The following is a 25,616-nucleotide window of genomic DNA, read 5'->3' as shown; positions in this document are numbered from 1 at the left end:
AATACACATAAATAGTTCTTGCCAGAGGACAGCTTGAAGATGTGAGACACAGAGACCTATAAACCTTCCTTTAAAAGGACACTACATCCAAGCTTAAAATTAAATCAGCCTGAAAGAGCTGGGAGAGTATTATTTATTGAAATAATTATAGAAGTTGACATTTTTTTCTGAGAAAGTTAAGAGAAGTTTCCTTTGTGTTTTGTTAATAATTGAAGCAGTCTGAGAAAAAGGCCTCATTTGACCTACATTCCCTGCTTTCTTGTATGACAGTAATTCAAAGAATGTAAATTTATACATCTGAAACTTTTTCATCTTAAATAACAATATTTTTGAATATATACAATATTATTTTGCAAGAAGTGCAACTCATTTCTTACACATCTTCTCATTCCTCCACCCATGCCATTAACTCCACATTTCATGCTATATAAAGGGATATTGAGAGACTTGGAGTTACTTAAACAACAGCTTACATGTGCTAAGTAAAGAGCTTAGAAGTATATTTCCAGAGTGCTCCTTGTACTGATGGTAATTCTATTTTTTCACTGAGCACCATTGGAAAGTGCTCTTATACCAAGTACAACATGATTTAAATAACTGAGGATATATTTTACACCAATTAAATATCTATCTAATTTTCTTACAGCAGTCACAATAGATCATTTCAAAGATCAATACACCACCAACACTGAGCCATGAATAATAAATTCTTTTGGATAAAAGAAAATTGTTTCCCTATCACTTTGTGGAACTTGGCTGTTGGCAATATGGACCTGCCATCTTTCCCATTGGCATAGACTTTGATAATTTATTTTGCCAAGGGTGAGATTTATATGCATGAACCACTTTTATTCCAATAATAAATGCATTACTTTCTCTCAAGGGTACAGTGAAAAATTGCTATGAAATCATTATTCTTGTTCAGCTGATAGGGCTGGGGAGGAGGAAATAGTCCTTTGAAGACTTTTTGTCTTCTCCTCTTTCTTCTCCTCCTCCTTCTCCTCCTTCATTTATCTTCTTGAATTCTCTGTTTTTACAACCCCATATTTCTACAGATGTGAGAGACACACCTCCATGGTATTCTAATAGAAAGCCTTATTCCATCGTCTGTGGAGAAGCCTTCCTACCCTTCGCTGGACTCTCCTATGTGGACAAGCTGAAAAGCATATTTCCAAGACTCCTTTGCTGCTAGGATTTACCACTAAAATGTAGTTGCATGAAATCCAGGAATTCGAAACGAGGCAGAAAATACTTTGTTGAAGTTACTGAAACATAAGCTGACTTCTGTGAGGGTTCACAGTGGATCATTCAGTCTCCACTGAGCTGAAGAGGCTCTGGTGGCTACTATGGTAGAAATTTTAGTAGCAAAAGTTGCTTCCTGGTCCTGGGAATGTGGCTTAGAGTTAGAGTTCTTATATAGCATGCATGAAACCCTGGGTTTGACTTCTAAGCACCACATAAACAGTAAAAGCCAGAGGTGGCACTGTGGCTCAAGATGTATAGTGCTAGTAGTCTTGAGCAAAAAATGAAACCAGGGACAGTGCTCAGGCCCTGATTCCCAGCCTCAGGACTGGCAAAAAAAAAAGAAAAAAAAAAGGTGCTGCCTTACCTTGAGATTGCTAGTACATTGATATGACATTGAAACTAAAGGTCAAAGATAGTTTCAGTAAACCATTCTTCTATCTCTTCCAAAACTACACATCCCTTACATGAACTCTTTGTTTGTTTGTTTGATATGCTTATAGGTGAGTTTGAATCCTGACTGGAGCAGTAGTTGATCTCACTCTGTTTTAAGTAATAAATAATTAAAATTTAATCTCATAGAATAGGAGGACTTAGGTATTTGGGTTAAGATGGTCCTTTTTAAAATTTGTTTTTAACTGAAACTTTCTTTCCATTTTAATATTTAAGAATGAGTCTATTAGTACTAATTTTTCTAGAGGTTTGTGAGTGTAAGCAATAATGTGTATGAAGTGATAAATTAATGAGTTTACATTATTTGAATTTATGAATATTTAAACCCTTAATAAAACCTGGTTTAAGTAATAAAGAAATGTGTCATCTATAAAACTAGGAGTTGATATGCTGGTTGTACTCCAAGAATGATATAATCTATAGTCAGGGAGGTCAGAATGGCTTGATGATGTAAACACACCAGTAACTGATTTTGAAAATAATGTTTTACTGAACCATATCCCTGACATTCTGGTGACTTTTTCTCTGTAATGGCTGAGTTGAATAGTTTCCATGAAAACCATGGACCTTCTGGTTGGCAAAGTTAAATTATTTGTTATCTAACCCTTTGCTTAAAAGTATGCAAAATTCTAATATAAACAGTTTGGTACTACTATTCTCAGCAGTAATTTTATCTTACATATGGAAATTTTATAGCCACAAAAGAGATGACCACAGCATTGAAGGTCATACATTTTTATTTCCCTCTCTAAGAAAGGAAAAATGGCACGTATCTGTCCTTGTAGTTGGATTAGAATTAATTGAATCAACATCAAATCCCTGGACTAGTAACTATTGTCAGGAAATCTTCTAAATATCAATTAGCCGATGTGAAACACAATCTGAACTTTTACTCTATGTTAGGCATGGGCTACTCACCTGGAATTTTAGGGTTCTGTAGACAAGAGGGGAAACTACAGTTACTGGGAAGCCAGGTCTCAGTGACTCACACCTGTAGTCCTAGTTACTTAGAATGCTGAGATCTGAGGATCACAGTTCAAATCTAGCCCAGAAAAGATAGCTAGCAAGACTTTCATCTCCATTTAATTACCAAAATAAAAAGTCTGGAAGCTGTGGCTCAAGTGGTAGAGTACTATTTTTGAACACTAAAACTCAGGGAGTACCTAATCCCTGAGTTCAAGTCCCAGAACTTGCACAAAAACAACAAAAACAAAAAATAGAAAAAGGAAGAGATAAAGCCAAGTACTGGGCAGGCAATATATATTGTCCCAAAGTCATAACAAAGTACTTCAAAACATGATAGATACTCAATAATAGTTCACTCTTTTGCCAAACATAGATTGCACCTACTTGACTGGGTCATTCCTAGGTTAGGCTAAAATAAAATCACTTAATTTTAGTATCCCCACAAGAAGTTCAACACACTAGATATTTCTAGGGGGACAATTCTGTTATTAAATGAAAGTATTTGTTAAAAGGCCTGCATTCGTCGGGTGGTTTAGTTTTCAAATTGCTTTCCATATACATCAATTAAAAAAAAAATCTTGTTTCCCCCTCCCAAGGGAGAATGACCTCAAGTTGTACTCTCCCTTCTTGACAGACACTCATTCTTGCTGAGGGAGAATGTCACCCAAAGGTGAAAGAATACAATACCATGGAATCTACACACTCATCGATCACCATTGTTTAACATCACCATTGTTTAACATCTTCTACGTGTCACACTGGGCTAAGTAGAAAAGGGGCTCTGCTCTCATTTCATATATTCAAATGGGTGAAGCCTGAATAACTAAACACATGAACAAAAGCAACTCCTTTCGGAGAGTGGCAAAGTGCTGTGAAGACAAGGCAGGCAAATATGATCAGAGACACCTGTGGGGTTACATCATGTCGGAAGTCAGGTCAAGACCTCTGTAAGCGGGTATTTTTTCCTTTAAATGTGAAGGTGAAAGTCTTGAGGAACAATATCCATTTCTTTGATAGAGTTTGCTGAATATTTTTAAGGTTTCATTGATAAGGTTATAACTTTCTAGTTTTCTCTGCAAAGAAACTTTCATGCATCTTCACTTGGGAAAATACCTTGTATTGAAAGAAGGAAGGCTAGGGAAGGAGAAACTTTAAAATTGTTTTTGAATGATATTATTTCAGAATTATATAGCTGAGGTTGTGTAAACTCTTCTTCAGCTTTTATAAAAGTTACACTCACATTTTCAAGTTTTGGAAATGGATTTTAGACAATAGAAACTGATGAATCCAGGGCCTATTGCAATATCTTTTTATACTGATTAAATTACACAGAGTCAGAGGAACAAATAATACTCTAGGACGGCTCAAGTTTCAAAAAAGCAAAGTAATTCAAGAGAAAGCCTAAGCATCTTGCTACTTATAGTGTAAATTGGAAATGAGTTTTTTCTTTGTGCATGGATAGCACTTCCTGTTGTCTCAATCCCTTGATCCAAGATAAGATGGTGATGTTATTGTTCAATTATTGCCATTGCCTCCCTAACAAGTGTCTTCTGCTACATGTAGTAAACCTTTCACGTTTCATTCATGTTTCACATTCTTGCATCCCAAATCATTCTTTCTACTGTTGGATATTTCTCAGAGGATCTTGCAAACATTTAGACATCTGAATGTATTATTAAAGTGATACAAAAGAAAAAAATGGGATAATCTGGAGATACAAAAGCAGTGTGGGAAAGAATAATCCTTCCTGTAGGCAAAATTGACCTAGTTAATGTTTGTAATGATGGTTTTGCATGTATTTTTGAAAATAAAAGTCAGTTTTTCTTATGTGTGGCAAAGCATCATGGTGCTGAGGTAAATGATTAATTCAATTAATATAATTACTGTCTTCTTTTTTCTAGAAGAACATCAATTCATGTGCAGTACTACTTCAATGAAAAGTATATTTTATGAATGTGTAGAAATACTACAATGAAAATCCTTTGCACAATTAATATATATCAATAAAAACTGTGAAAATAAAAAGCATCACTATTTAAAATTATTCATAAGTGCTGAAATGCTTGAAGATAAGGAAATAATATACTGATGTAAGTAACAGGAATATTCTGAAGTGTTTTGCATGCTTAGGACATATACTATCCCATCAGGCAGAGTATCAATTCTGATACCTCTGAAATTTTAAATCCAAGACTCTAAGTAACTATCTCCTCTCTTGGTGGTTGCAGCAATCTCCATTTTGACTGAGGACCATGGTTAAAAAGATGTTAGACCTATCTTCCTGTTAAAAATGACTGTGAGAAGTTTCTCAGTAAGTCATTAGCCCATTTATTACTTGGATTGCTGTTTCTTTGAGATTTTATTTTGGGGTCATTAAATTTTATCTCTAAGTATATTTTGGATATTAGGCCTTATCTGATGTATAACTGGTTAAAAACAAAACAAAAAAACTCTCCCATATTGTAGACTTTCTATTTAGTTTATTAGCTATGTCCTTTTCCAAGAAACTTAAAAGTTAGATGCCATCCCATTTCTTCAGTTTTTCTCTAACTTGTTGTGATTTTGGATCTTACTTAGAAAGTTTCAACCTGTTCCTAAGAGCTCTAATGATAATGTTTTCACAGTTTCTGCTCTTACATTGAAGTATTTGATCTGTTTTCAGTTGACTCTCATGCAAGGTGATATATAGGGAACTAGTTTCGGTTTTGTGCACATAGATAGCCAATTTTCTAGCACCATTTGTTGAAGAGGCTGTCTTTCTTCCAAAGAGAGACTTATCAGAAGAAGTAAAAATGTTCAATAGACACATGAAGAAATGTTCAACATCTTCGGACATAAAGCAAATGCAAATAAAAACACATTGAGTTTCCATTTCACTGCAGTTATAATGGCCAATATCAGCAATAATAAATCCTGTCATAGATGTGGCCAAAAGGGAACTCTACTATTGTCAGTGGGAATGTGAACTTGTTCAACAACATTGAAAATCAGTATGGTGATTCCTCAAAAAACTAAACATAGATGTACCCTATGACCCAGTAAATCCATTCCTGGGCATTTATACAATAGAGTACAAACAAGGCTACACTAAAGCCACTAGCACAACTATGTTCACTGTAGCATTATTTACCATAGCTATGATATGGAATTAGCCTGGATACCCCTCAATAAATGAATGGGTCAAGAAAACATGGTATATGTACACAATGAAATTCTACTCATCCTCTGAAAGAATGATATTGTACCATCTGTAAGGATATGGAAAGGCTTGGAAAAATTAAGTGAAGTAAGCTAGATCCACAGAAGCATAGGTTAGATGGTTTCTGTTATTTTGCTAGATAGAATGAGCCTATAAATCTATAAGTAAACACACTGAGTGGAAAGTAATGGTTACAAATGAATTTACTGATGAGTAATATATGCTATGAAAGCACAAGTAGTATATTTCTTTAAAAAGACTAAGTAAAAGCCCAACAGGGAAAGGGAGGGGAGGGAGGGGGGTATGAGGGACAAGGTAACAAACAGTCCAAGAAATGTATCCAATGCCTAACGTATGAAACTGTAACCTCTCTGTACATCAGTTTGATAATAAAAGTTTGAAAAAAAAAAGCCCAACAAAATAAGTACCGGGGAATAAATACCTGTAAGAGGGGTGGGTGGGGCCAAAAGAAGATGGGGAGAAGAATGAAGAGGGGAAGGGGGAAGGATACAGGGAAGAAATCATTATACATACCATAGAATTGAAAAATATAAGGAAAGGAGTGGGAGGGGTGAAAACGTTGTGCACAGAAATGTTGTAACAAAGTCAGTAATGATACTAGGCATTACATTGAAAATGAACAATAAAACTTGTGGGTAGGGATAGGAGGAAAAAAATTGGAGAGAGTGAGGAAAGGCTTGGGTGGGGAAGGGTGTGTGAGAATGTTGAAAGGGGTGACATTGATCAAGATACATTGTATTCATAAACTGTGCTGGTCAAGGACAATCCTTTGTAGAACTACTAAAAGATAATTTAAATATGAAATAAGTGATCGTGATTATCCCTGTCTTAGAGATTGGAAAACAGAAATTTCTTGAATTTTCAAAAATGACCTAAATTCTAAATGACTTCAATGAAACTTGACTTTAAGCTCACATCTGTATAGTAACAAGGTCTTTTGTTACTGCGCCATCATATAGTTGCAGTTTGCATAAGGCTTCAGAAATTTTTGTCTCCATTAATTGCCAATTTAATAAAACGACAATACCCATAACAATTGAATGGAATTAATAAATTATCCTCCAAACTTCTAATCCTTGAATTTTGTTTTGGTTTGTTTTATGCCTGGCACTGGCACTGTCCCTGAGCTTTTGTTCTTAAAACTAGTGCTCTCTCACTTGAACCACAGCTCTACATATGGCCTTTGGTGATTAATTGGAGATGAGTCTCAAAGCCTTTCCTGTCTGGGATGGCTTTGAATCACCATCCTTAGATGTCAGCCTCCTAAGTAGCTAAGATTAAAGTGATGAGCCACTGATGCCTGGCTCTAATCCTTGATTATTTTTACTCAAGATTTACAGGCTAGATTACATTGGCTGAATTTTCCATGTTGCATCCAGAAGGAAGTTCACAGGTTGTCACCCAGGCTACAAGTCGACTTATGACACCTTCTCCCCTGCCCTGAGCCAGTCCTTGAGAAAAATGATGCATAGCCAAATGCCTCAGCGGAAGCTTCCTGACAAAAAGCCAAACATCTGGGGAGGCTGTTTGGAAAATGTGCAACACAATCAATGCTTTAAAAAGTAAGATAGTTTTCTACCCATCCCTAAACATTCAAATAGGAAAGCAGCATATTGGTTGAAGTAGGTTTGTTAGCATTTCTAAATACAAAGTGTCTTTAATATCTCATTAGACTTGTCCTATACAGTTCTCACAGATTCAAAGTTCTTTGGTATTTTACAAACAGAAATATTCAAAGAAGAAAAGTAATATGTCAGCACTCTTTCATATAAAGTATTCACAATATTTTCTACATTTCCCTATGAGATGATTTGATCTCACACTTAAATACTAAACCTGAAGTCATCATGAAATTAAATATGCATCTATCTAATTTGGAGAATACATTCTGGTTGCAATAATACTCTGGTTTCTAATTGTGTATGTACACATACACACACACACATTCTGATAAATCACAGTTTTTCAGACTCTTTTCTCCATGATAAAGGATTTAGTCCTAAATCTGGGCACTACATGGGTTTATGACATTTCAATAGTGGTCATGCCTTTCCTAGACATATTCTTTACAGTGGATAGAGGGATATAGAATACACAAACAGATAAGGGAAAAATATACTTTACTAAGAGAAAGAACTTCTCAAAAATTGCTGTTTCACAGGGCACTGGGGGATGATATGTATAATTTTAGCTACTGAAAAATCTGAGTATCACCATCAGAAGCCAGCCTGAGAATTACAAGAGTCTCTTTTCCCCCAAAGGACTAGCTAAAGTACATAAATGAGCGTGGACTCAAGTTATAGTGTCAACCAAAAGTGTAAAAAGCTGAGCAAGAGCACAGAGCTCGGAGTATTCAAGTCCTAGTATTGCTCTGCAATCCTCCCTGTAAAAATAAACTCAACCAAGAAGGAATTGCTGAACTAATGGTGACGAATGAAGGACAGTCTTTCTATAGTATGCATTCCCTGGCTCATGGCAGTGATACAAACTGCTCTAGAATGTGCAGAGGCGATAGTACATGAATATCATTTACTTGCTAACGTGGATTTTAATTCTATAAGAGTCCTGGATCATCATTTATTAATCATGGTGATAGCATTCTTTATCATTGATCACACAGGTGACTTCAGAAAACTTGACAGAGTTCAACAGACTCCAGAAGTCAATAAGAAAGATTTTGAATTACTTTTAAAGCCAACTTGAAAACCCTTTTGACATTCCCTGAATTAGGAGCCCATGGTCAATTGTTTTATTAGTAGGACAGATTCTGGAAGATTCCTTCTTGCAATATATATTGAGAATTATTTGTGATGAAAATTTTTGTTACATAGAGAGAACATTGTGTTTTATACTATGAAACAGTAGGAGTTAAGCTTAGTTCATTTGGCATTTATTTAGCCATCTACTTCTTGTTTTACTTTAGTCCCCTTTGCCGGAATGAAGTAAAACCAGCAACAGTAAAGTACAGTCTAATTTATATGGCTGTATTTAGAGTGAATAAAAATGTTGCATTCATCTTACTTACAAGGAATTTTTTGATGTATTTTCTGTTTACTATTTGTTACTGGCTTTTAAATATGTAGTTTCATTTTTTATTTTGTTTTTAGATATGACTACTTTGATATAGTCATTAGACATATCTTCAACATGGAGAGTAGTCTTGCCAAAATATGAAGTATTTTGATACTGAAGTATCAGATTTAAAGACTGCCCTTGGAGTTTGTGTTTAATTCATTAGAAAGTAAGTCTCCAATTTAAAAATTATGTGCTACAATTTTTCTAGTGAAATATTTGAGCCATGTAATAACATATTTAGACTTTCAAACTTTACATACCACATATGATTTAACAGTTCATAAGTAGCTGGGCACCATGACCCATGCCTGTAATCCTGCCCTATTTAAGAGGCTGAGTTGTGAGGATCTTTGTTTGAAGCCAAACCCCAGGGTAGGAAAATTCTGAGATTCTTATCTCTACTTAACCACTAAAAGGCAAGAAAGGGAGCTGTGGCTAAAGTGGGAAAGTGTTCATCTTGAGCAAAAAAAGGTCAGGGATAGTGCCCAGAACCTGATTTCAATCCCCAGGACTTGTACTCACACACAAAAGTTTGTGTGTATAAAACAAAGACAATTACTATGGTCTAATGTTTATGTTATTCCAAAATTTCTCCAGTGAAGTAGTAACTGTTCAGGTGATGAAACTAGAAGATAAGGCCTTAGGGAACTGATTGGGTCAAGAACAAAAGCCTGATGAATAGGATTAGCACTCCTCCCATATAAAGACCAAGTAAAATCTCTCACCTTTTCCACCAGGTGAGAACACTACGAATTTGACAGAGGGCTCATCCCTAGACAGTAAATCTTCTAGTGCCTTCTCTTGGGCTTCCTCACATCTAGAATTATGTGAAACCAGCTTCTCTTCTTGGGGGGAGGGACCTATAGTATTTCATTACAGCAGTCTGAATGAACTGAATTAATACTAGGCCAGCAAAATAATATCGAACTTCATAAAATTTTATTTCATTGAAATGTGTCTGATTTAAGAAAAATCATCCACTTTGTCTCAGGTAAAATCAAGTTTTAAAATATTAATTTTTTATTATTATTAGTAGTAGTAGTATGATTACTATTTTATCCTTCAGTTGTTGTACAAAGGACTTGTCAATTATCAGTTTATGAAAACAATATATCTTGATCAATGTCATCTCTTTCAACATTCCTTCCTTACCTACCCTTTTCCTCACTTATTAAGTTTGTAGACTATACATTGGATTCTTGACTGCATTTTCCTCCCTTCTCTTGATTATTTGTACAACCTTTCCCCCTGATCTGACCCTACCCCTTTGGAGTACCTGTTTCTGATATTTTATTTAAGTGAACTTTGCTTTTGTCTTTCTAAGGAATTGTACTATTCAAATTTTTCCTTTAGATTTATACTATTTCAGAATCTAGAAGTCATTTTAAGTGTTAAGAATTAGGAAAAGAAAAAAATTAGCATATTTTATGCATAACACTTTAAGTTGAGAAGCCAAGTGAGGTTGAGGCAAAGACATTGGATTACACTTCACTATACCTCCATAGTTGATATTCCTGGCCAAGATGAGCTACTGCATTTCTGCAGTGATGGAAAACAATAATATAAATGAGAAAAGGAAATGGTCCCATTAATTGTACATTTAAAGGGTGTATGGCAGTCAATTTTTCAAAACTACTACATGCTTGCATTTCTGAAAACAACACACTGACTACATCAGTTAATACTTTAGTGCATTTGTAAAAGAGCTAGGGAATGGAGCACTTCAATTGGTTGAATCTTAGAGTAGCAAGGTTATTTGTTGATAATTATAAAAAATCAGTTTGAGAAAAATCTGTGTACTGAGGATCTTCTCAAAACATGTTATTCAACCACAGTTTCTTTGGTTAACACCACAGTTCATGAAGTGTTTTTCAGTTTTGAAAAATTGGTTATTAATCCAGGCGCTGGTGGCTCACGTTTGTAATCCTAGCTACTCAGGAGGCTGAGATCAGAGGATTGAAGTTCAAAGCTAGCCCTGACAGACAAATCTAGGAAACTCAACCAATAAGCCTTGAGCAGAAAAGATCTTGTTCTGAACACTAGACTTTGAGTTCAAGCCCCAGAAAAGGTCAAGCCCCAGTATTGGAGTATACTACACACAGACACCACACACGCACACACACACACACACACACACACACACACACACACACATCTATAGTTTTTATCTCAGTATTCATGTCTATTCTATATATTAACTACTCATTTACTAGAGGAAGATACAAAATGTGGAGACATTGGTTTTGTTCAAGAGTGCACAAATTCTGAAGCTCTCTACTGGCTGTGAAATCTCAACAGTACAATGTTCTTGACATGTAGAATACAGCTTCCATATCATATTTTAATTTAAAAAGTTTTGAGTAGTCATGAACATGGGTAGATTATTTTTTTCAAACTTCCATAGACTTACTTTGAAATATAACCAATGTGGGCTCTCTCTCTCGACTTCCCCTCGCTTGGGGGGGAAGGGGCTTGTCCGCCCCTTCCTGGGTGGTCCATTATCGCTCACGCGGGAGCGATGGCCACGGGTAGCCTCGGTGGCGTGTGGTCGCAGGGTGCCCCAAAGCCGCCAAGAACGACAGGGACGTGTGGGCCCCTGGAGAAAACCTCTAGGGCTTCTGTTTATTCAAATGAGGAGCCTCCCAGATATACCCCAAAGGCGGGCACAAGAGAGGGGCCCCTGATTGGTCCCAAGGGGCTGTCCCTCAAGTGATGTCAGACTTCCTTCTCTTCCTGTTAAAGACAGGAAGGGGAGGGACAGGCTGAGGTCAGCTGTGGCCCCTTAAAGGTGCAGCTGACCCCAACAAACCAACATAGGTGTAACAAAATAAACTTATGAAAAGTATACTTTCTTGTGTCAATTAATAATTGCTAAGTTAAACACATCATTGTATGTCCAGGTTGTTGTCAATTAATGTTCTGTGATATGTTAAAAGGAGAAAAAATTCAAGTATATCTAGAAGACATAGGGATTGTTTCTATTATGTTAATTAAGCATTGTTGGATGCCAATATGTATTGGGACACACTAAAAAAATGGAATGACCTGGTCATCAAATAGTGATTTACAGCTAAAGGCTGGTATTCTGAATTTCTGGGTATGGATAGCAAATATGTGTGCTGACTTTGTTGGCCTGATACTTGCATCAGAGACAATTATAGAATTTTTTTAAAAATAATACTCAGAAGAGAAAGCATGAGAGAAGGGAGATGGAACCACTTGAGAGTGAAAGCCAACTCTAGATGCCTAGCTTGCACAGTATTTAGAGAGGCCCACCAAACGTGACAAGGATTAACAAGATTTCTCTAAATTCTTCCAGCTGGGGTTAGACCCATTCTGTGAGCTGCAGAGCAGACCATCTGCTTGAAGACTCCTGAGCATGTACTTCTTCTTACTTAGCAACAAAGTGGAAAGTATTAACATTTCTTTCAAAAATACCTTGTAGAATCTAGTTTAATAGATCTTAACAGGTGATGGTAATCAAAATAATCTATTCTGTGAACAAGACAATATATTGTTAGTCTTATCCTTTCCTTAGTAACCCAGAGAACTATATTTCTAACAAGAAACAGTTGGAAAGCCCCACAATATTCATGGACTATCCCTAGGCATTAGCAAAATGCCCTGAAGCCAGTGGACCTTCTCATGGGCAACCTAAGTTCCACTGAGCAAAGAATATAAGCCTTTGGAATAGTAATCATGTCAATCACATCTTAGGATGCTAAAACACTTACCTTATTAATAAATCCTTTTCCCACTAGCTCAGCCAAACACTCACATTAAAATACGCTATTTTAGCTTAAAATTTTTTTTGTATTAGGATTTCTCTTCTTGATGTTAGGGATAAATAGTAATAATCATTATTATTCTTGTTGAAGAGTTATAAGAAATTAAGACTACAGTTACAATAGAAGACAGCTCCTAAGTTGAGCTGTGTAGCCTCCTCTGCCTTTGTTATAGGTGGAGTTAGTTGATTGAAATTCTTTATAATCATATCAACTCAAAGGCCCTGGATGTCAAAAAATTTATCTTCATACCTTCCAGGTGTTGGACTTATTTCTTCTTCTATGAAGAACTTGCAACCTGTACCTGGATTCTAGCAACTCACTTATAGGCCTATTTGATTGAGTCTTTCCCATTCTTGAGCCTGCAGAGTTAGTTTGGAGCATGATCTGTGATTATCGTCATTGAATTTTCAACTGCTAGCTCTCCTTCCTTAGAGATAGCTCATCAACTACAGAACGGATTTAAAATGATTCCACCACATTGAGTCAATAGTATCCAGAGTTTTTCTTCATTTTTCCCAAGCTACTCCCACCTGTAAATGGAAACTTGTCTGTTGGAAATGAAGAGAAGAAATGAACACATAAAAGAGAAATTGACAACACATAAACTAAGGTCCTGATATTTTTGTGTTTTTGCTAAGTGATAGACAAGAGGGGGAAATCTGCTTTCTTTGCTATGGGTAGCAAGTTGCAAAGACATTAAATGAGATGTGGGGTGACTAGACAGGGAAAGGGCCTCTCTAAACCTAAACTCTTGAATATGTTCTAAGATTTGGCATATGAAATTCCTAACATTGAATAAGAAGTTTTAGCTGCGATAGTCATTAGTGTATTCTCACTGCACACATAGTTATGGGCATCCTTAGTTATTTTGAGCCTGTTTCTTTCCTAATGGCTAATTCACTATGGAGAGTCTAGCACTCAACTTGAGGGATACTCTGTATCGGACAGAAAATACATTTTTGATGAGTTACCCCCTCTTACTCTTGCTCTAAATGAATATTCTTTTGACTATTATGAGTAGAGATCAAACTAGGTAAGTTTGAAGGATTTATGGTGTGTTTTTTTTTTCCCCCTAAAGTAGATTTAGAGGTCAACACTTGATTTTTTTTTTTTTGGTAGTTTTTGTCCTGATCCTCTGTTTTTGTTTTTTTCTTCAGTGACAGTAGAACTAATTATGTTCTAGAAGCACTCTGCTTCCAGCATGAAGGAATATTTCTGCCAAGGAATATGTTATTTGACACGTATTACAACGTAAATGGACCCTATAACCATGTTGAAGTCACAATCCACAGCCTTCTATAAATCATGTTTGACTTTAGTAACATTCTTCCAAAGACTAATCAATAATTTTCATAGAAAATTCATTATGAAGAAACAATCCAATAGGATCCTATTCTTTAACAAATAATGGCAAGTAGTTCCAAGTGAGATTGTTTACACATTATTCTTATAATGTCTTTGTGAACTTGCTTTTTTGTTTTGTGATAGTGGTCCCATCATTTATGGAATTTGAAGATAAAATGATTGATGGTTAGCACATCATGAAAGGTATGGCCACAATGGACATGGATATTCTCTCTAACTTGGAATATTTGAAAGTTTATATATTTGTAGATTCCTAACATGTTTCTAATGGAAACAAATGAAGATTCCAGTGCACACATGACCTTTTGAAGTTAACACAGGATAAATTATGTCCTCCTACAAGCATTCTGGAATGTCTTTGATAGCAAAGTTAAAACTATACAGGGTAGCCTTTGGGGGAAAAATGCATTTCTCATAATAGAAAAGAAATAACTTTTAAAAAAGTGAAAGTAGTTACAAAGCCTTGATTTTTTTTCAGATTGCTCCCTTTCATGTATAATTTGCAATTCTTAAGAGATGACTCAACATCTGAATCATAGTAGATGTTAAATGGATGCTTGCTGAATAAATGAATTAAAAAAAGGAGGAACTGGAGGTAAATTCAGGGAAGGGAAAACAAGGCAATCCTATGGATTGTTATGTAATATTTTTCCTCACAAATATTAGCCAAGACTCAGCTCCCTTTCACCCATTTGCAGGTATCATTTTATTGTAAACAAGAATAAATGTACAAAATGAGATAATGAAGTAAAAGCTACCTTTCTCAGATGAGAAAACAGGCTCAGAAGGGTTACAAAATGGGACACAAAGTTTGCTAGAAGTCTCCCACCAATTCCAAATCCTTTGCTTTTAGCTTTTCTATGAAAGAATGAGTCATCGTTTCCTTAAGTTTTACTCTGCGTTTGGATTGCCCTGAGTGCTTATATACAGTACTTATTTGGTTCTTATGGAAATATGAGATACTAGGTTTGGGTAGAGATTGGATGCTTTGTTGCCATTAACACTTACCATTTATTTCTGTTCTATTTATTGACTTTGCCTATTGCATTGACTTTTTCCACTACTGTTTTTATTCAAATTTTCTTTGCATCTTGAGTGGATCTGTTGACTTGAGGTAAAGCCCACTGTGACATGGCCAATCTACTCATCGTTAATAATGATTGTACTGCTGTCACTAGACTCCTGAGTATAGCAGTTGCTGAAATTTCCACTTGCTTTGAACAAATACATACTATATGTCTTTCCATTTAAAGAAAATATGAAATTGTCCTGATTGACTATATAATATATGACCTGCGATTTTAGTGGTTGCATAAAACACATTCAAAGTCCTGTTTATTTGTGAAGTTATTCCAAAGAGCTACTTGTATCATTTTCTCTTAAAAGAAACTTCAAAAAGTATCAAAAAGTCATAAATTATTGAAAGCAAATTTCTTGCATTTGCCTTGTAATATTTGAAGGAGAAGCTCATTTTAGAGGTAACAGCTTTTAAAAGTTTGTTTTAATTAAGACCCTGTATCTTTTGGTTTCATCACAAGTTTCCTTTGTTACATCTTTCATTGTATCATTCTCATTAGCCCATCTGAAATGATACATGTGGCATATGTTTGCAAAGTCCTAATACCTTTATTTAAACTCACAACCTCTTTTTCCCTTTTCATACCTTTCAGCTACTTCTGAAAGAGCCTAGCTCTCTGTCTCCCCTCAGAAGCTTGTTTCACAGGCCCAATAACAGGAAGCCATTAAACATCCAATCTAAGATTGTCTCCTAGGACTAAACCTTTGAATCTATAGTAGGTTTGCATTTCCAAACCAACAGAGTACCTTTGTAGACAGGCTCATGCCTCTCAAATTTTCAATTAAGAAGTAATTGCACATATGAATAAAAAACAGATTAATCAACAAGTAAATGTTAAATTTTTCATGAACTCTCTGTTGGTAGTTATTATAATGTATACTAAAAGACGAACGATCTATTATTTTGTTAAAAATAATGTTACTCTCCAAATGAATCTACAAACATTAAATATCTCTTTCCTTAAAGCATAAGTACTGTATCTTAGTTCTGACCTTTTTAAAGTTTTGTGTAAGGCAGAGGAAATATTCATTAGAGTTTCTAGCCTTTACCCAGATTTGAGCTAAGAAAACTTAACTCATTTATAAACAAAAGTCCCAATGACTTGCCTTTCTGGGATTACAAATTCTTACCATGAGTCATTCTGCATTGTCTGATATGTTTTCTAAATTTAGGATGCAATTCATTATCTAGATCTTTGTATGTTTCAAGACTTTTGCCCTCCATTCTTCAATATGTAAAAATAAAATAAAAACTCCTTAAATCGGCACCACTGTGGAACACAAGAAAATAACACTTCTTTGTCTTAGAAAATTACATGTCAGTAATGGGTAATCTATGGTACCAATTAACAAACAATGATAATTATAAGTTTTTAAAGCTTGCAAATTTGTTGCTGTATCTTAGGGATGATGATTTAAAAATATTCTTTTGATATTTTCCCCTAGTACTTCATTTTAAATCTCCTATTATTTTTCAGGGCACAAAACTCTTTATAACAATAGATATTTTAGGAATTGGAAAACTGTGAAATCCTACATGGAATGGCAGAATAGACCCTCAAGGAAGGAATGGATCTATTTACTCTTAGTGAGTTCCAAATGCACAAAAGTAAAGGGCTTGCCAGTTGCCAGTGGGAAATGAACATAATTATGACTTAACAGCTGCTTCTTCTAAAGAAAAAAGTAGAGAAAGAGACAGAGAGGTACAGAATGAGAAAGGGGGAAGAAGAGAGAAGAAAAAAGGAAGGAGAGGGAGAAGATTTATGCTTTTTGTACTGCATTTAAAAGGTGTATGCATGAAGGAAATGCATTTATTCCAAATATAAGAAACCATAATCAAATTTATACTGAAGAATTTTCTTTAAATTAGAGTTAGAATAGACACTTTTCTAATTACTAAAACAAAATACATAGAATCAAATTCCTTAAGTATGGTCACTAGCTTGTTTTACCTGATGGAAGGGCGTAGTCCTTCAGCAAAATTATCATCATCTGTCTTATAGACTTAATATTTGCAAAGTATGTATATTCAGAAAGTCTTTCAATGGGGTCTGACTCCAAGGTGTGTGGTCACATAAAAGAACATATGGAAACCTTTGCTTGGGGCCTGAGAAGTGTTTTGATATACTCAAGGTTACTGTTCACAAATGCCAAGGTTAATATAGTATATAACCTACAATAATTATTGAGAACATTTTCTGTAAGAGGATTGTAACTATTTTAAACTCTGTAGTCCATATGATTTCTGCCCCAGTTATTCAATGTTGCCAAAAAGTAGCTATAAACCATATGTAAATGAATGAGGAAACTCTTATCTTTTTCTTCTTTTCTTACTCCTTCTCCTCTTCCTCCACCACCCTCCTCTTCCTCCCCCTTCTCCTCTCCCTGTCCCCTTCTCTCCCTGTCCCCTTCTCCTCCTCCTCCCCCTCCCTTCCTCCTCTTCTTCCTCTTCCTCTTTTATCTCATCTAGTGCTGAAGTCTGTACCCAGGGTCTTGTGTATGTTAAGCAAATGTTTTACCACTGAGCCAAACCAAAAGATCCAGTTTTAAAATGGAAGTGTAGTAGTCAAGTGGTTATACAAATATTCATTAACAGCAGTATTCTTTTAGTGTCAGTGCTTTTAAGAGTGATTTAAAAGTACAAAGTAATTTCCTCCAATACTTTTTCAATTAGAAGTGGAATGACAGGCAATCGTAAAGCAAAGAGCTCTCATTTACCAGAAATGCTACAAATATATTTAGGTGTTTGCTCTATTACAAAATCATTATGGCAAGTAACTACATACACAAATTTATATTGAACTTCAAACTCCAGTGTTCTTAACTTCATTGGCCTCTGATTGATATAACAAATAAGAAGAAAAATCAACCTGAATCCAATATAGACATTTTTAGACATGGAACAAGGGGAATGAGGAGGAGACATCATATGGGCAAGAATTACCTGTGAATCTGCTTGAGAAAGCCTCATAAAAACATCTCTTTAATATACCTCCTGAAATCATAGGTCACTTCATACTGCTGGAGAAAAGTTGAATGCTTTCAATAATGACTATAGTTTAGTCCTAGGTGATGCCTTTCTCAGTTTCCCAGTAATCTGTATCAACCTCTATATTCCCTTTAACTTCTTTTTGATCATTTTCTCAATTTATTAAATGAAAAGAATAAAGAGATATCTATGCAGTGGTTTGAAAGACCCAGTGGATGGTCCTATGAAATATAGGATTTTGAGTTTCAAAGACTTAGAAGGTCACTTTGGCTAGAGATGATACATTTTAAACCTAAATGGACACATTGCATTTTGTGAATGCCATCTTCAGCTCATTTCCAGATACGGAGGACATGATATTTTCATATTCAATTTGAGCCTCTTAATTAAAAAATATATTAGAAAAATATACAGAAAGAATCAACTTTGAATTGAAAGTCCTTGTATGATGTCAATATAGATGCATAGAAATAAATTCACCCAGAAAACAGGTACTTGACTTTTAATATTAATGCATTTTGGTTACTTATTTTGCTCTAATTCTCCTTTCTATTGTTGTCTTTCTATTTTGACAAAGCTCAATCTGACCATTTTTAGTAATCCATATAAGTCTATGAAACATATCATGGAACCACAAACAGTGGTAGAATCATCTTGGTATATATCAGAATGTATGAGTGCACAGTCATATCCTCTGACTCTTAGTTTCTTTATCAGCAGGAAGAAAATTCAGAGGTTCAAATTCTTTTTTTTCTTTTAATCATTACTTATTTATTGTCAAAGTGATGTACAGAAGGGTTATAGTTTCATACGTAAGGCAGTGGGTACATTTCTTGTACCATTTGTTACTTCCTCCCTCACTTCCCCCCTCCCCCTCCCTTTTCCCCCTCCCCCCATGAGTTGTTCAGTTGTTTTACACCAAATGGTTTTGTAAGTATTGATTTTGGAGTCATTTGTCTTTTTATCTTTTATCTCTTGATTTTGATATTCTCTTTCCCTTCCCAAGTTCTAATACCATTATATACAGTATCCAGGGTACTCTGATGAGATACAGTGATAGCACAGGGACAACAACAGGCAGGGGATACAAGAGGATCATCAACAATAAAAAAAGCTACCATTTCATATGGCATGTTGAAAGCAATTACAACAGTGATATAACCCTCATTTCTATAACATGGAATTTATTTCACTTAGCATCATCTTTTGTGTTCATAAGGACATAGCTTGTGATCCTCTGCTGTGACTAGCCTAAACCTGTGCTAATTATTCCCTATGAGGGAAACCATAGAGTCCAGGTTCAAATTTAAGAAATTTAAGAAGCTAAATGAGACACTGAAAAAGTACTAAGAGGGCATGGGAGCTCAGTAGAAGACACCCATGTAAGTTTCAAGAATAATTGCCTCTTAAATGAAATATTTGGACTGTGTTAACAATGTTGTGAACAAAAGAAGCGTTGGAATGACAGTTTTCCTTGCGTCACAATGTTCTCACTGCACGGTTTTTAAGCTCTCTTGAACATATTGAAAAATGCCACAGCACCCAGCCAGGGTATTCTGAAGACCAAAATTATTGTTTGATGTTTCTAAAATCTTCCAAAACATCAATACTAAATCCAAATACTAATGCAAATTATCTGTAAATCTAAACATTTATGGTTTACTTTGGTATTTATAAGGAGTTGTAGAAACCCTGAATATGTGAGCAGGTCTGATCACTTTCCCTTATTGACCTATGTTCCACTTAGAAGGGTTAAGGCAAAACCAGGGAACTTTATAAACTAAATACTTAGCAAAGTCTGACATGATTAAATCTATCTATATCCTCCTCTCATCACTCCCTTTTGGTCAAACAATAGAAAGCCATAGCAAACTGAATGTGCACCAATGTGTATCAATCCAGTGAAAAAGAGTGAAAAATAGCCTGACAGTTAAGAATCACACTAGATTATCTAGTGATGTTGAGGTTGCCATTTGTTGAATGAGTTCAGATAAGCTTGAATGCATATGAAGTGTTAGTAAAGGAGTGCAAGGTGGAACAAAATTCTATTCTGCTGTTTAATTTTAGGAAGATGTTTTCTTCATGAAAGGCAAAGAGAGGAGATGAGAATTAAAACTATAAGATCATTTAATTGCATAACATAATTGGAGAATACAGTTTGAAGACATTGTGAACGTTAGTGTCTATACAATAAATTGTCGAAAACAAATGACTACTGCTTCAAGGGAGGTCATGGGAAACAAACTTAAGAATTGATATAGAAAGCTTTTATTATGCCTTATTAGTTTGATTGTGGTATGAATAGGCTGAGAATTGCTTCTGAGACTTTATGCAAGCTGTCTTCAAGCAGAATGCAGGACTGAGTGATATAGGAACAAAATATATCCTATAGTAACAACATCCATTAGTTATTAGTTGTGTATCTTAATATGTGCAAGTATTCTCCAAATAATCATACATATTTAGTTGTCCTCTTCATAACCCATAATTCTTGTATTATCTTTGGCCTCATTTTCAGAATAAAATTTAAAAGCTTGAAAGTTAAATACTTTACTCAAAGACACAAAGTCAATAAGAGAAAATAAAGAAAAACAAAACCAAAAAAACCCTGAGATCAGAGCGTCACTGTGAGGAATTGTAATTACTGCGAGAGCAGAGGAATTACTAAGACATATCAATAGCACCAACAATACTCCTTGGGGTGCTGTATGTAGAGGCCTTGCAGAAACCATAATGCCCAGGTTTTAGAGTTACTACATTCTGTAAATATCTATTCAATTTAATTAAGACTCCTTGTTCTCCAGAAAGGAGGGATCTGTACACCCACAATGAAGCAAGCTAAATCAGCAGATGAGGATATTATAGGCATACTCCTTTGAAGTCTTTTGCCACATCATACTCTTCCTCTAAAAGAAGATATTCAAAGGAAGGTATCAATGCATATGGGGTGGCCATGAATTTATCCTTGACTCACAGATAGATAAAAACAATTTTACTTCTAGTCAACAGGAAACAGGAAGTCTCTCCCATGGTCTTTTGATCTTTTGTTGCTCCTAGGAGGCCCACATATCATTGCTTTGCCACTTTAAGCCATTAAACCCATTTTGCTCCTTTATATATCTGCTAAACATAGACACTGAAATGAAGAAATACAGCCTAAATAAAGACACCAATAACAGATTTCAGGAAGTATTGGAAACAGTTCTGCAGAAGGCTGGGAGTCAGTGCCTTTCCCACTGTGGGCTGTTTTTGATCAGCTAGAAGGTCACGTCACCACAGGTACAAAATTAGAAATTTTGAGGATTATTGAGCACTGAATTTTCCACAGTGGACCAGCAAGAGGTTATTAAGCACAGAGAATGTCAAAATCATAATAAACTGTGAATACAGAGGGAAGTTGTGAGGATTCCTGTCTCTCATTCTACAGGCCAGCCATAACGGTGTCACCCGTCATTCTGTGCTCTCAGGCTGTGCCTAAGCCACTAGAAGGAAGACCTAAAGAAAACCTGAAGTAGGAGACTGGCTTAGCAAAGACAGCTAAACAGAAAACACAACAGATCACAGACTCAGAATGTTCTTCTCCCTTGGCATATGATGGCAAACCCTAACTCCTTGTAAAACTACCTGACAATTTCAGCTATAGGAAAATTCAGTACAGCATAGTAAGTAAGATTGATTGTTTTGGAGAGAAACAGCTAATGTATGTGTACGTGTGTGTGCATGTATGTGAATGTATACGTGTGTGTGTGTGTGTGTGTGCCAATAATGAGTCTTGAACTCAGGGATTTGTTTCCTTGCTTGGATTTTTTACTCACATCTGATGAAGCTCTTTCACTCAAGCCACATCTCAACTACCAGCTTTTTACTAGTTAATGAGACATAAGAGTTTCTCATGTTTTTCACCCTGGGCTAGTTTCAAACTGAAATTCTCAGATCTAAGTCTTCTGAGTAGGTGGAATGGTAGGCATAACTACCAGTGCCAGACTAAACAGCTGAGTTAGACTCCTGACTCAGTGAGGTCTTATGTGTGGCCCTTGGATAAACCACTTCTTGTTTCTAAGGGACAGTTCTATAATCTGTAAACTTGGATTGGCATTAGTTGCTATGGAGAGTAAATGCTTCCTACAATATCTCACTTTTTTCCTGGAAGTCACTGATATTCAGCAATCCAAGGATAGAGTCACATGGTTTATTTGCTCTCCAAACCGTTTTCCTCTCTTTTACTGATCCTTGTTACTGACCATTTCTTCTTCTTCTTCTTTTTTTTTTTTTTTTGCCAGTTCTGGGCCTTGGACTCAGGGCCTGAGCTCTGTCCCTGGCTTCTTCCCGCTCAAGGCCAGCACTCTGCCACCTGAGCCACAGCGCCCCTTCTGGCCGTTTTCCATATATGTGGTGCTGGGGAATTGAACTGAGAGCTTCATGTGTAGGAGGCAAGCACTCTTGCCACTAGGCATATTCCCAGCCTCATTGACCATTTCTTATTAAATAATTAGAGAAAGGAGAACGAGTAGGGAAAAATTGAGGTCATTAAGGATAAAATATGTAAAAACAAAAACAGGGCTGCTCATGTAGTATGGCGTATAGAGAATGCTTTGGGGGAGCCCTCAGAAAGCCATTTCACTTCAAAATCATTGAAGAGGTCCATGGTATATAATCCACAATAACAATAGACAGGAAAGCTTTTTTACTACCCATGAAAGCAACAACGATCTGGCCAGGCCTTCTAATATAGTCAGAGCTTCAAAGAACCTAACAGCCCTTTTTCCGAACTACCTGTTAAGCTTTATCCCAGAGGCACTTCTGCTCTTCTTTGATTCTTTTTGGTTTAGAAAATGTGGTTTTTTTTTCTCCTTACCATTCTCATTTCTCTTCTCCAATAGTGTCTTTATTCTTTTTTCTTTTTAGTGGTCTGGCTTTGTTGCTGACCCCAGCATCCCCTCTCAAGGGCACTTAGCAGAGCTGTTGTCTCAAGCTCAGGTTTTCTCCTGTCCTCTGACCAGTAATAGAACAAAGGACAAGAGGCCACCTCTCCCAGTAACAATATCTCTTTATTGAAGCTTTGTTCTGCTGCTTTGGGCCTTTTTTCTCTGATTCACTAGCCTTACATCTGAGTGACTTGCCCATTGCTTTTGCATCTATTACCTCTCAACTTCTGCAAGGAGTAGGCTAGACTTACCGTATCTGGTTTCTCTCTTCCCATAAATTCTCCAACACACCCTCCTAAAATGTGGTGGCAATATGAGAAAATGGAAATATCAAACCAATGCCAATCTTTATTCCTAGGCCCCTTGGTTTGGTTTGATGGCAGGAACCAGAGTTCTGTATTTCCACTAAGCCACCTCTGAGATTGGCCTCCAGATGCTAAGTCTAGACTGACTGTTGAGATTGGTGATACCAAAGGGGTTCCTACTTAACAGCCCCTCTCTAAATGGCCTACTGAGATTTGGAAGCATTTTACAAGGCCGTGGACAGGGCTTGTCAACACCCAAGCATTCCCACAATTTCAGGGCTTCCTTGTAGTTCCACATTCTATTTCGACTCTGCTTCCCTGGTCCTATATCAAGTTATGTCTTGGCCCACCATTCCCCTTTTCTCCTTTTTACTGCCAATTTCTTAATCCAAGCTTCTACTACCTCTTGAGTGAAGTAATTCTTAATGTTTATATTACTTTAATAGGGCTACTATACAAAATGTATCAGAAGGTAATGGCCGAAGACAACAGAAATTTATTCTCTCATGGTGTTGGAGTGAAGGAAAACCAAGGTGTTGACATGGTCATGCTTCTACCAAATGCTCTAGCAAGCAATCTCTTACCTCCATTTTTCACACTTGCTTTGTAGCTGCATAGGTCTAATTTCTACCTTGGTAATGACACAATTTTCGTCTCCACTGGGCCTCTATCTTCTCCTTTTTTTTTCTGTAAGGACAAAAAGAAAAGATGTGTTCCTTAGGTCCTGAGGAGTCTTTAACTCCTATTTCCTGCATGGGATAAAAGAAATATTTCTCTCTTTTTCTCTTTCTCCCTTATATAATTATTAAAATAAATTCTGCAAAATAAACAAAAACAATAAACCAAAGCCTCTATTTCCATGTAAAGTCATATTCTCAGCTACTGAAATGAAGGGTTTCAACAGACCTTTTTGGAGCACACAGTGTAACACATAGAAATAACTTAATGAGTCAACCTGTCAGAGTTGTGGTGTTTTGTTTTGGTTTTTCTTTAGGTTATTCTCCTCATCCCATCCAGGCGGCCTTCTTAAAAACTTACTGGAAAAATAAATTAATAAACACATAAATAAGCAAATATACAAATAAGTTCTAATAAAATGTTTATACTTGAAAACTTAAAATTTTTAAAGAATTGCCAACTCTGGATTTTTCTCAGGTAAAATCTTCAGAACTATATTTCAGGACTCTCTCAGGTAAGGCTCTTACTGTTCTCTCTTTAGGGTCCTTGATGCTCATTCTGTTCAAACAGTCAATGTCTGTGGTTTTGTTGTTTATTTTTATTTCATTCATGTTTTTCTAACTTCTTACTAAAATGAGTAAATTCACCCTATATCTTCCCCTAACCTTTAGTTTATGTTCCACAGTTGTATTTCTCACATTGAACCATTGTCCTATTCATCTTAAGCTTCCTAGTGCTTGGATCCTATTACCTGAAAATAAATAATTTTTAATAAGCAGTTCCATAGAAGAATATACTATTTCATAATAAATATGACAGATATTTTCTTTATTATGCTCCTTATAAGTTCTACTGACCTGATAAATGACATTTGTGAAGATAAACATTACTCAGATATGTACAGCTTAGTGTCTATGTAGGCAGATTTTGAAACCAGCCAGGTTCCATGAAGTTACATGATTATAACTTACATGATTACAATGCAATTTATATGATTGGAAGGTACAGGTTTTGAGTCCCTCCTTTTGATCTATTTTTTTATATCAGACAGGAACATGAGCTCCTAATCTACGTAGTTATTTTCAAGATAAATATACATCCATTGAGCAGTAACTGATGTAGATTAAATAGTTGATGTTTATTTGCTATTGTGTTTGTAGATACTATTATTGTAATTCTTATTAGTTGTTATTTATTGAACCAGAATTATATAGTGTATGGCTCGAGGATTTAGTTCATAATTCCCATTTCTAACCAGATCACAACTAAAAATCACTATATGACTGCGAAACACAAATAAAACTTTAAGCTTCATTCCTGACAATATTGTTGGAGAATATGGCTTAGGTTTTTGGCATTAAAGGTCTTTCCTATACTCTAGAATAGACTCATTTTTGCACCTAGTCCTAAACACAGATAAGAAAGTATATCTTTCTACCAAATCTTGGTTCCAAAGGAAGAGAGATATGCATATCTATTTCTTTCCAAATCTTCAGTTAGATTTATACCCATTTCAGGCCTGTTTTTCTCCCT

This window comes from Perognathus longimembris, chromosome 7, assembly GCF_023159225.1.
Source record: "Perognathus longimembris pacificus isolate PPM17 chromosome 7, ASM2315922v1, whole genome shotgun sequence".
NCBI classification, from domain to species: Eukaryota; Metazoa; Chordata; class Mammalia; order Rodentia; family Heteromyidae; genus Perognathus; species Perognathus longimembris.
The sequence above is the reverse complement of the archived record's forward strand: the minus strand, read 5'-3'. Positions refer to the sequence as shown.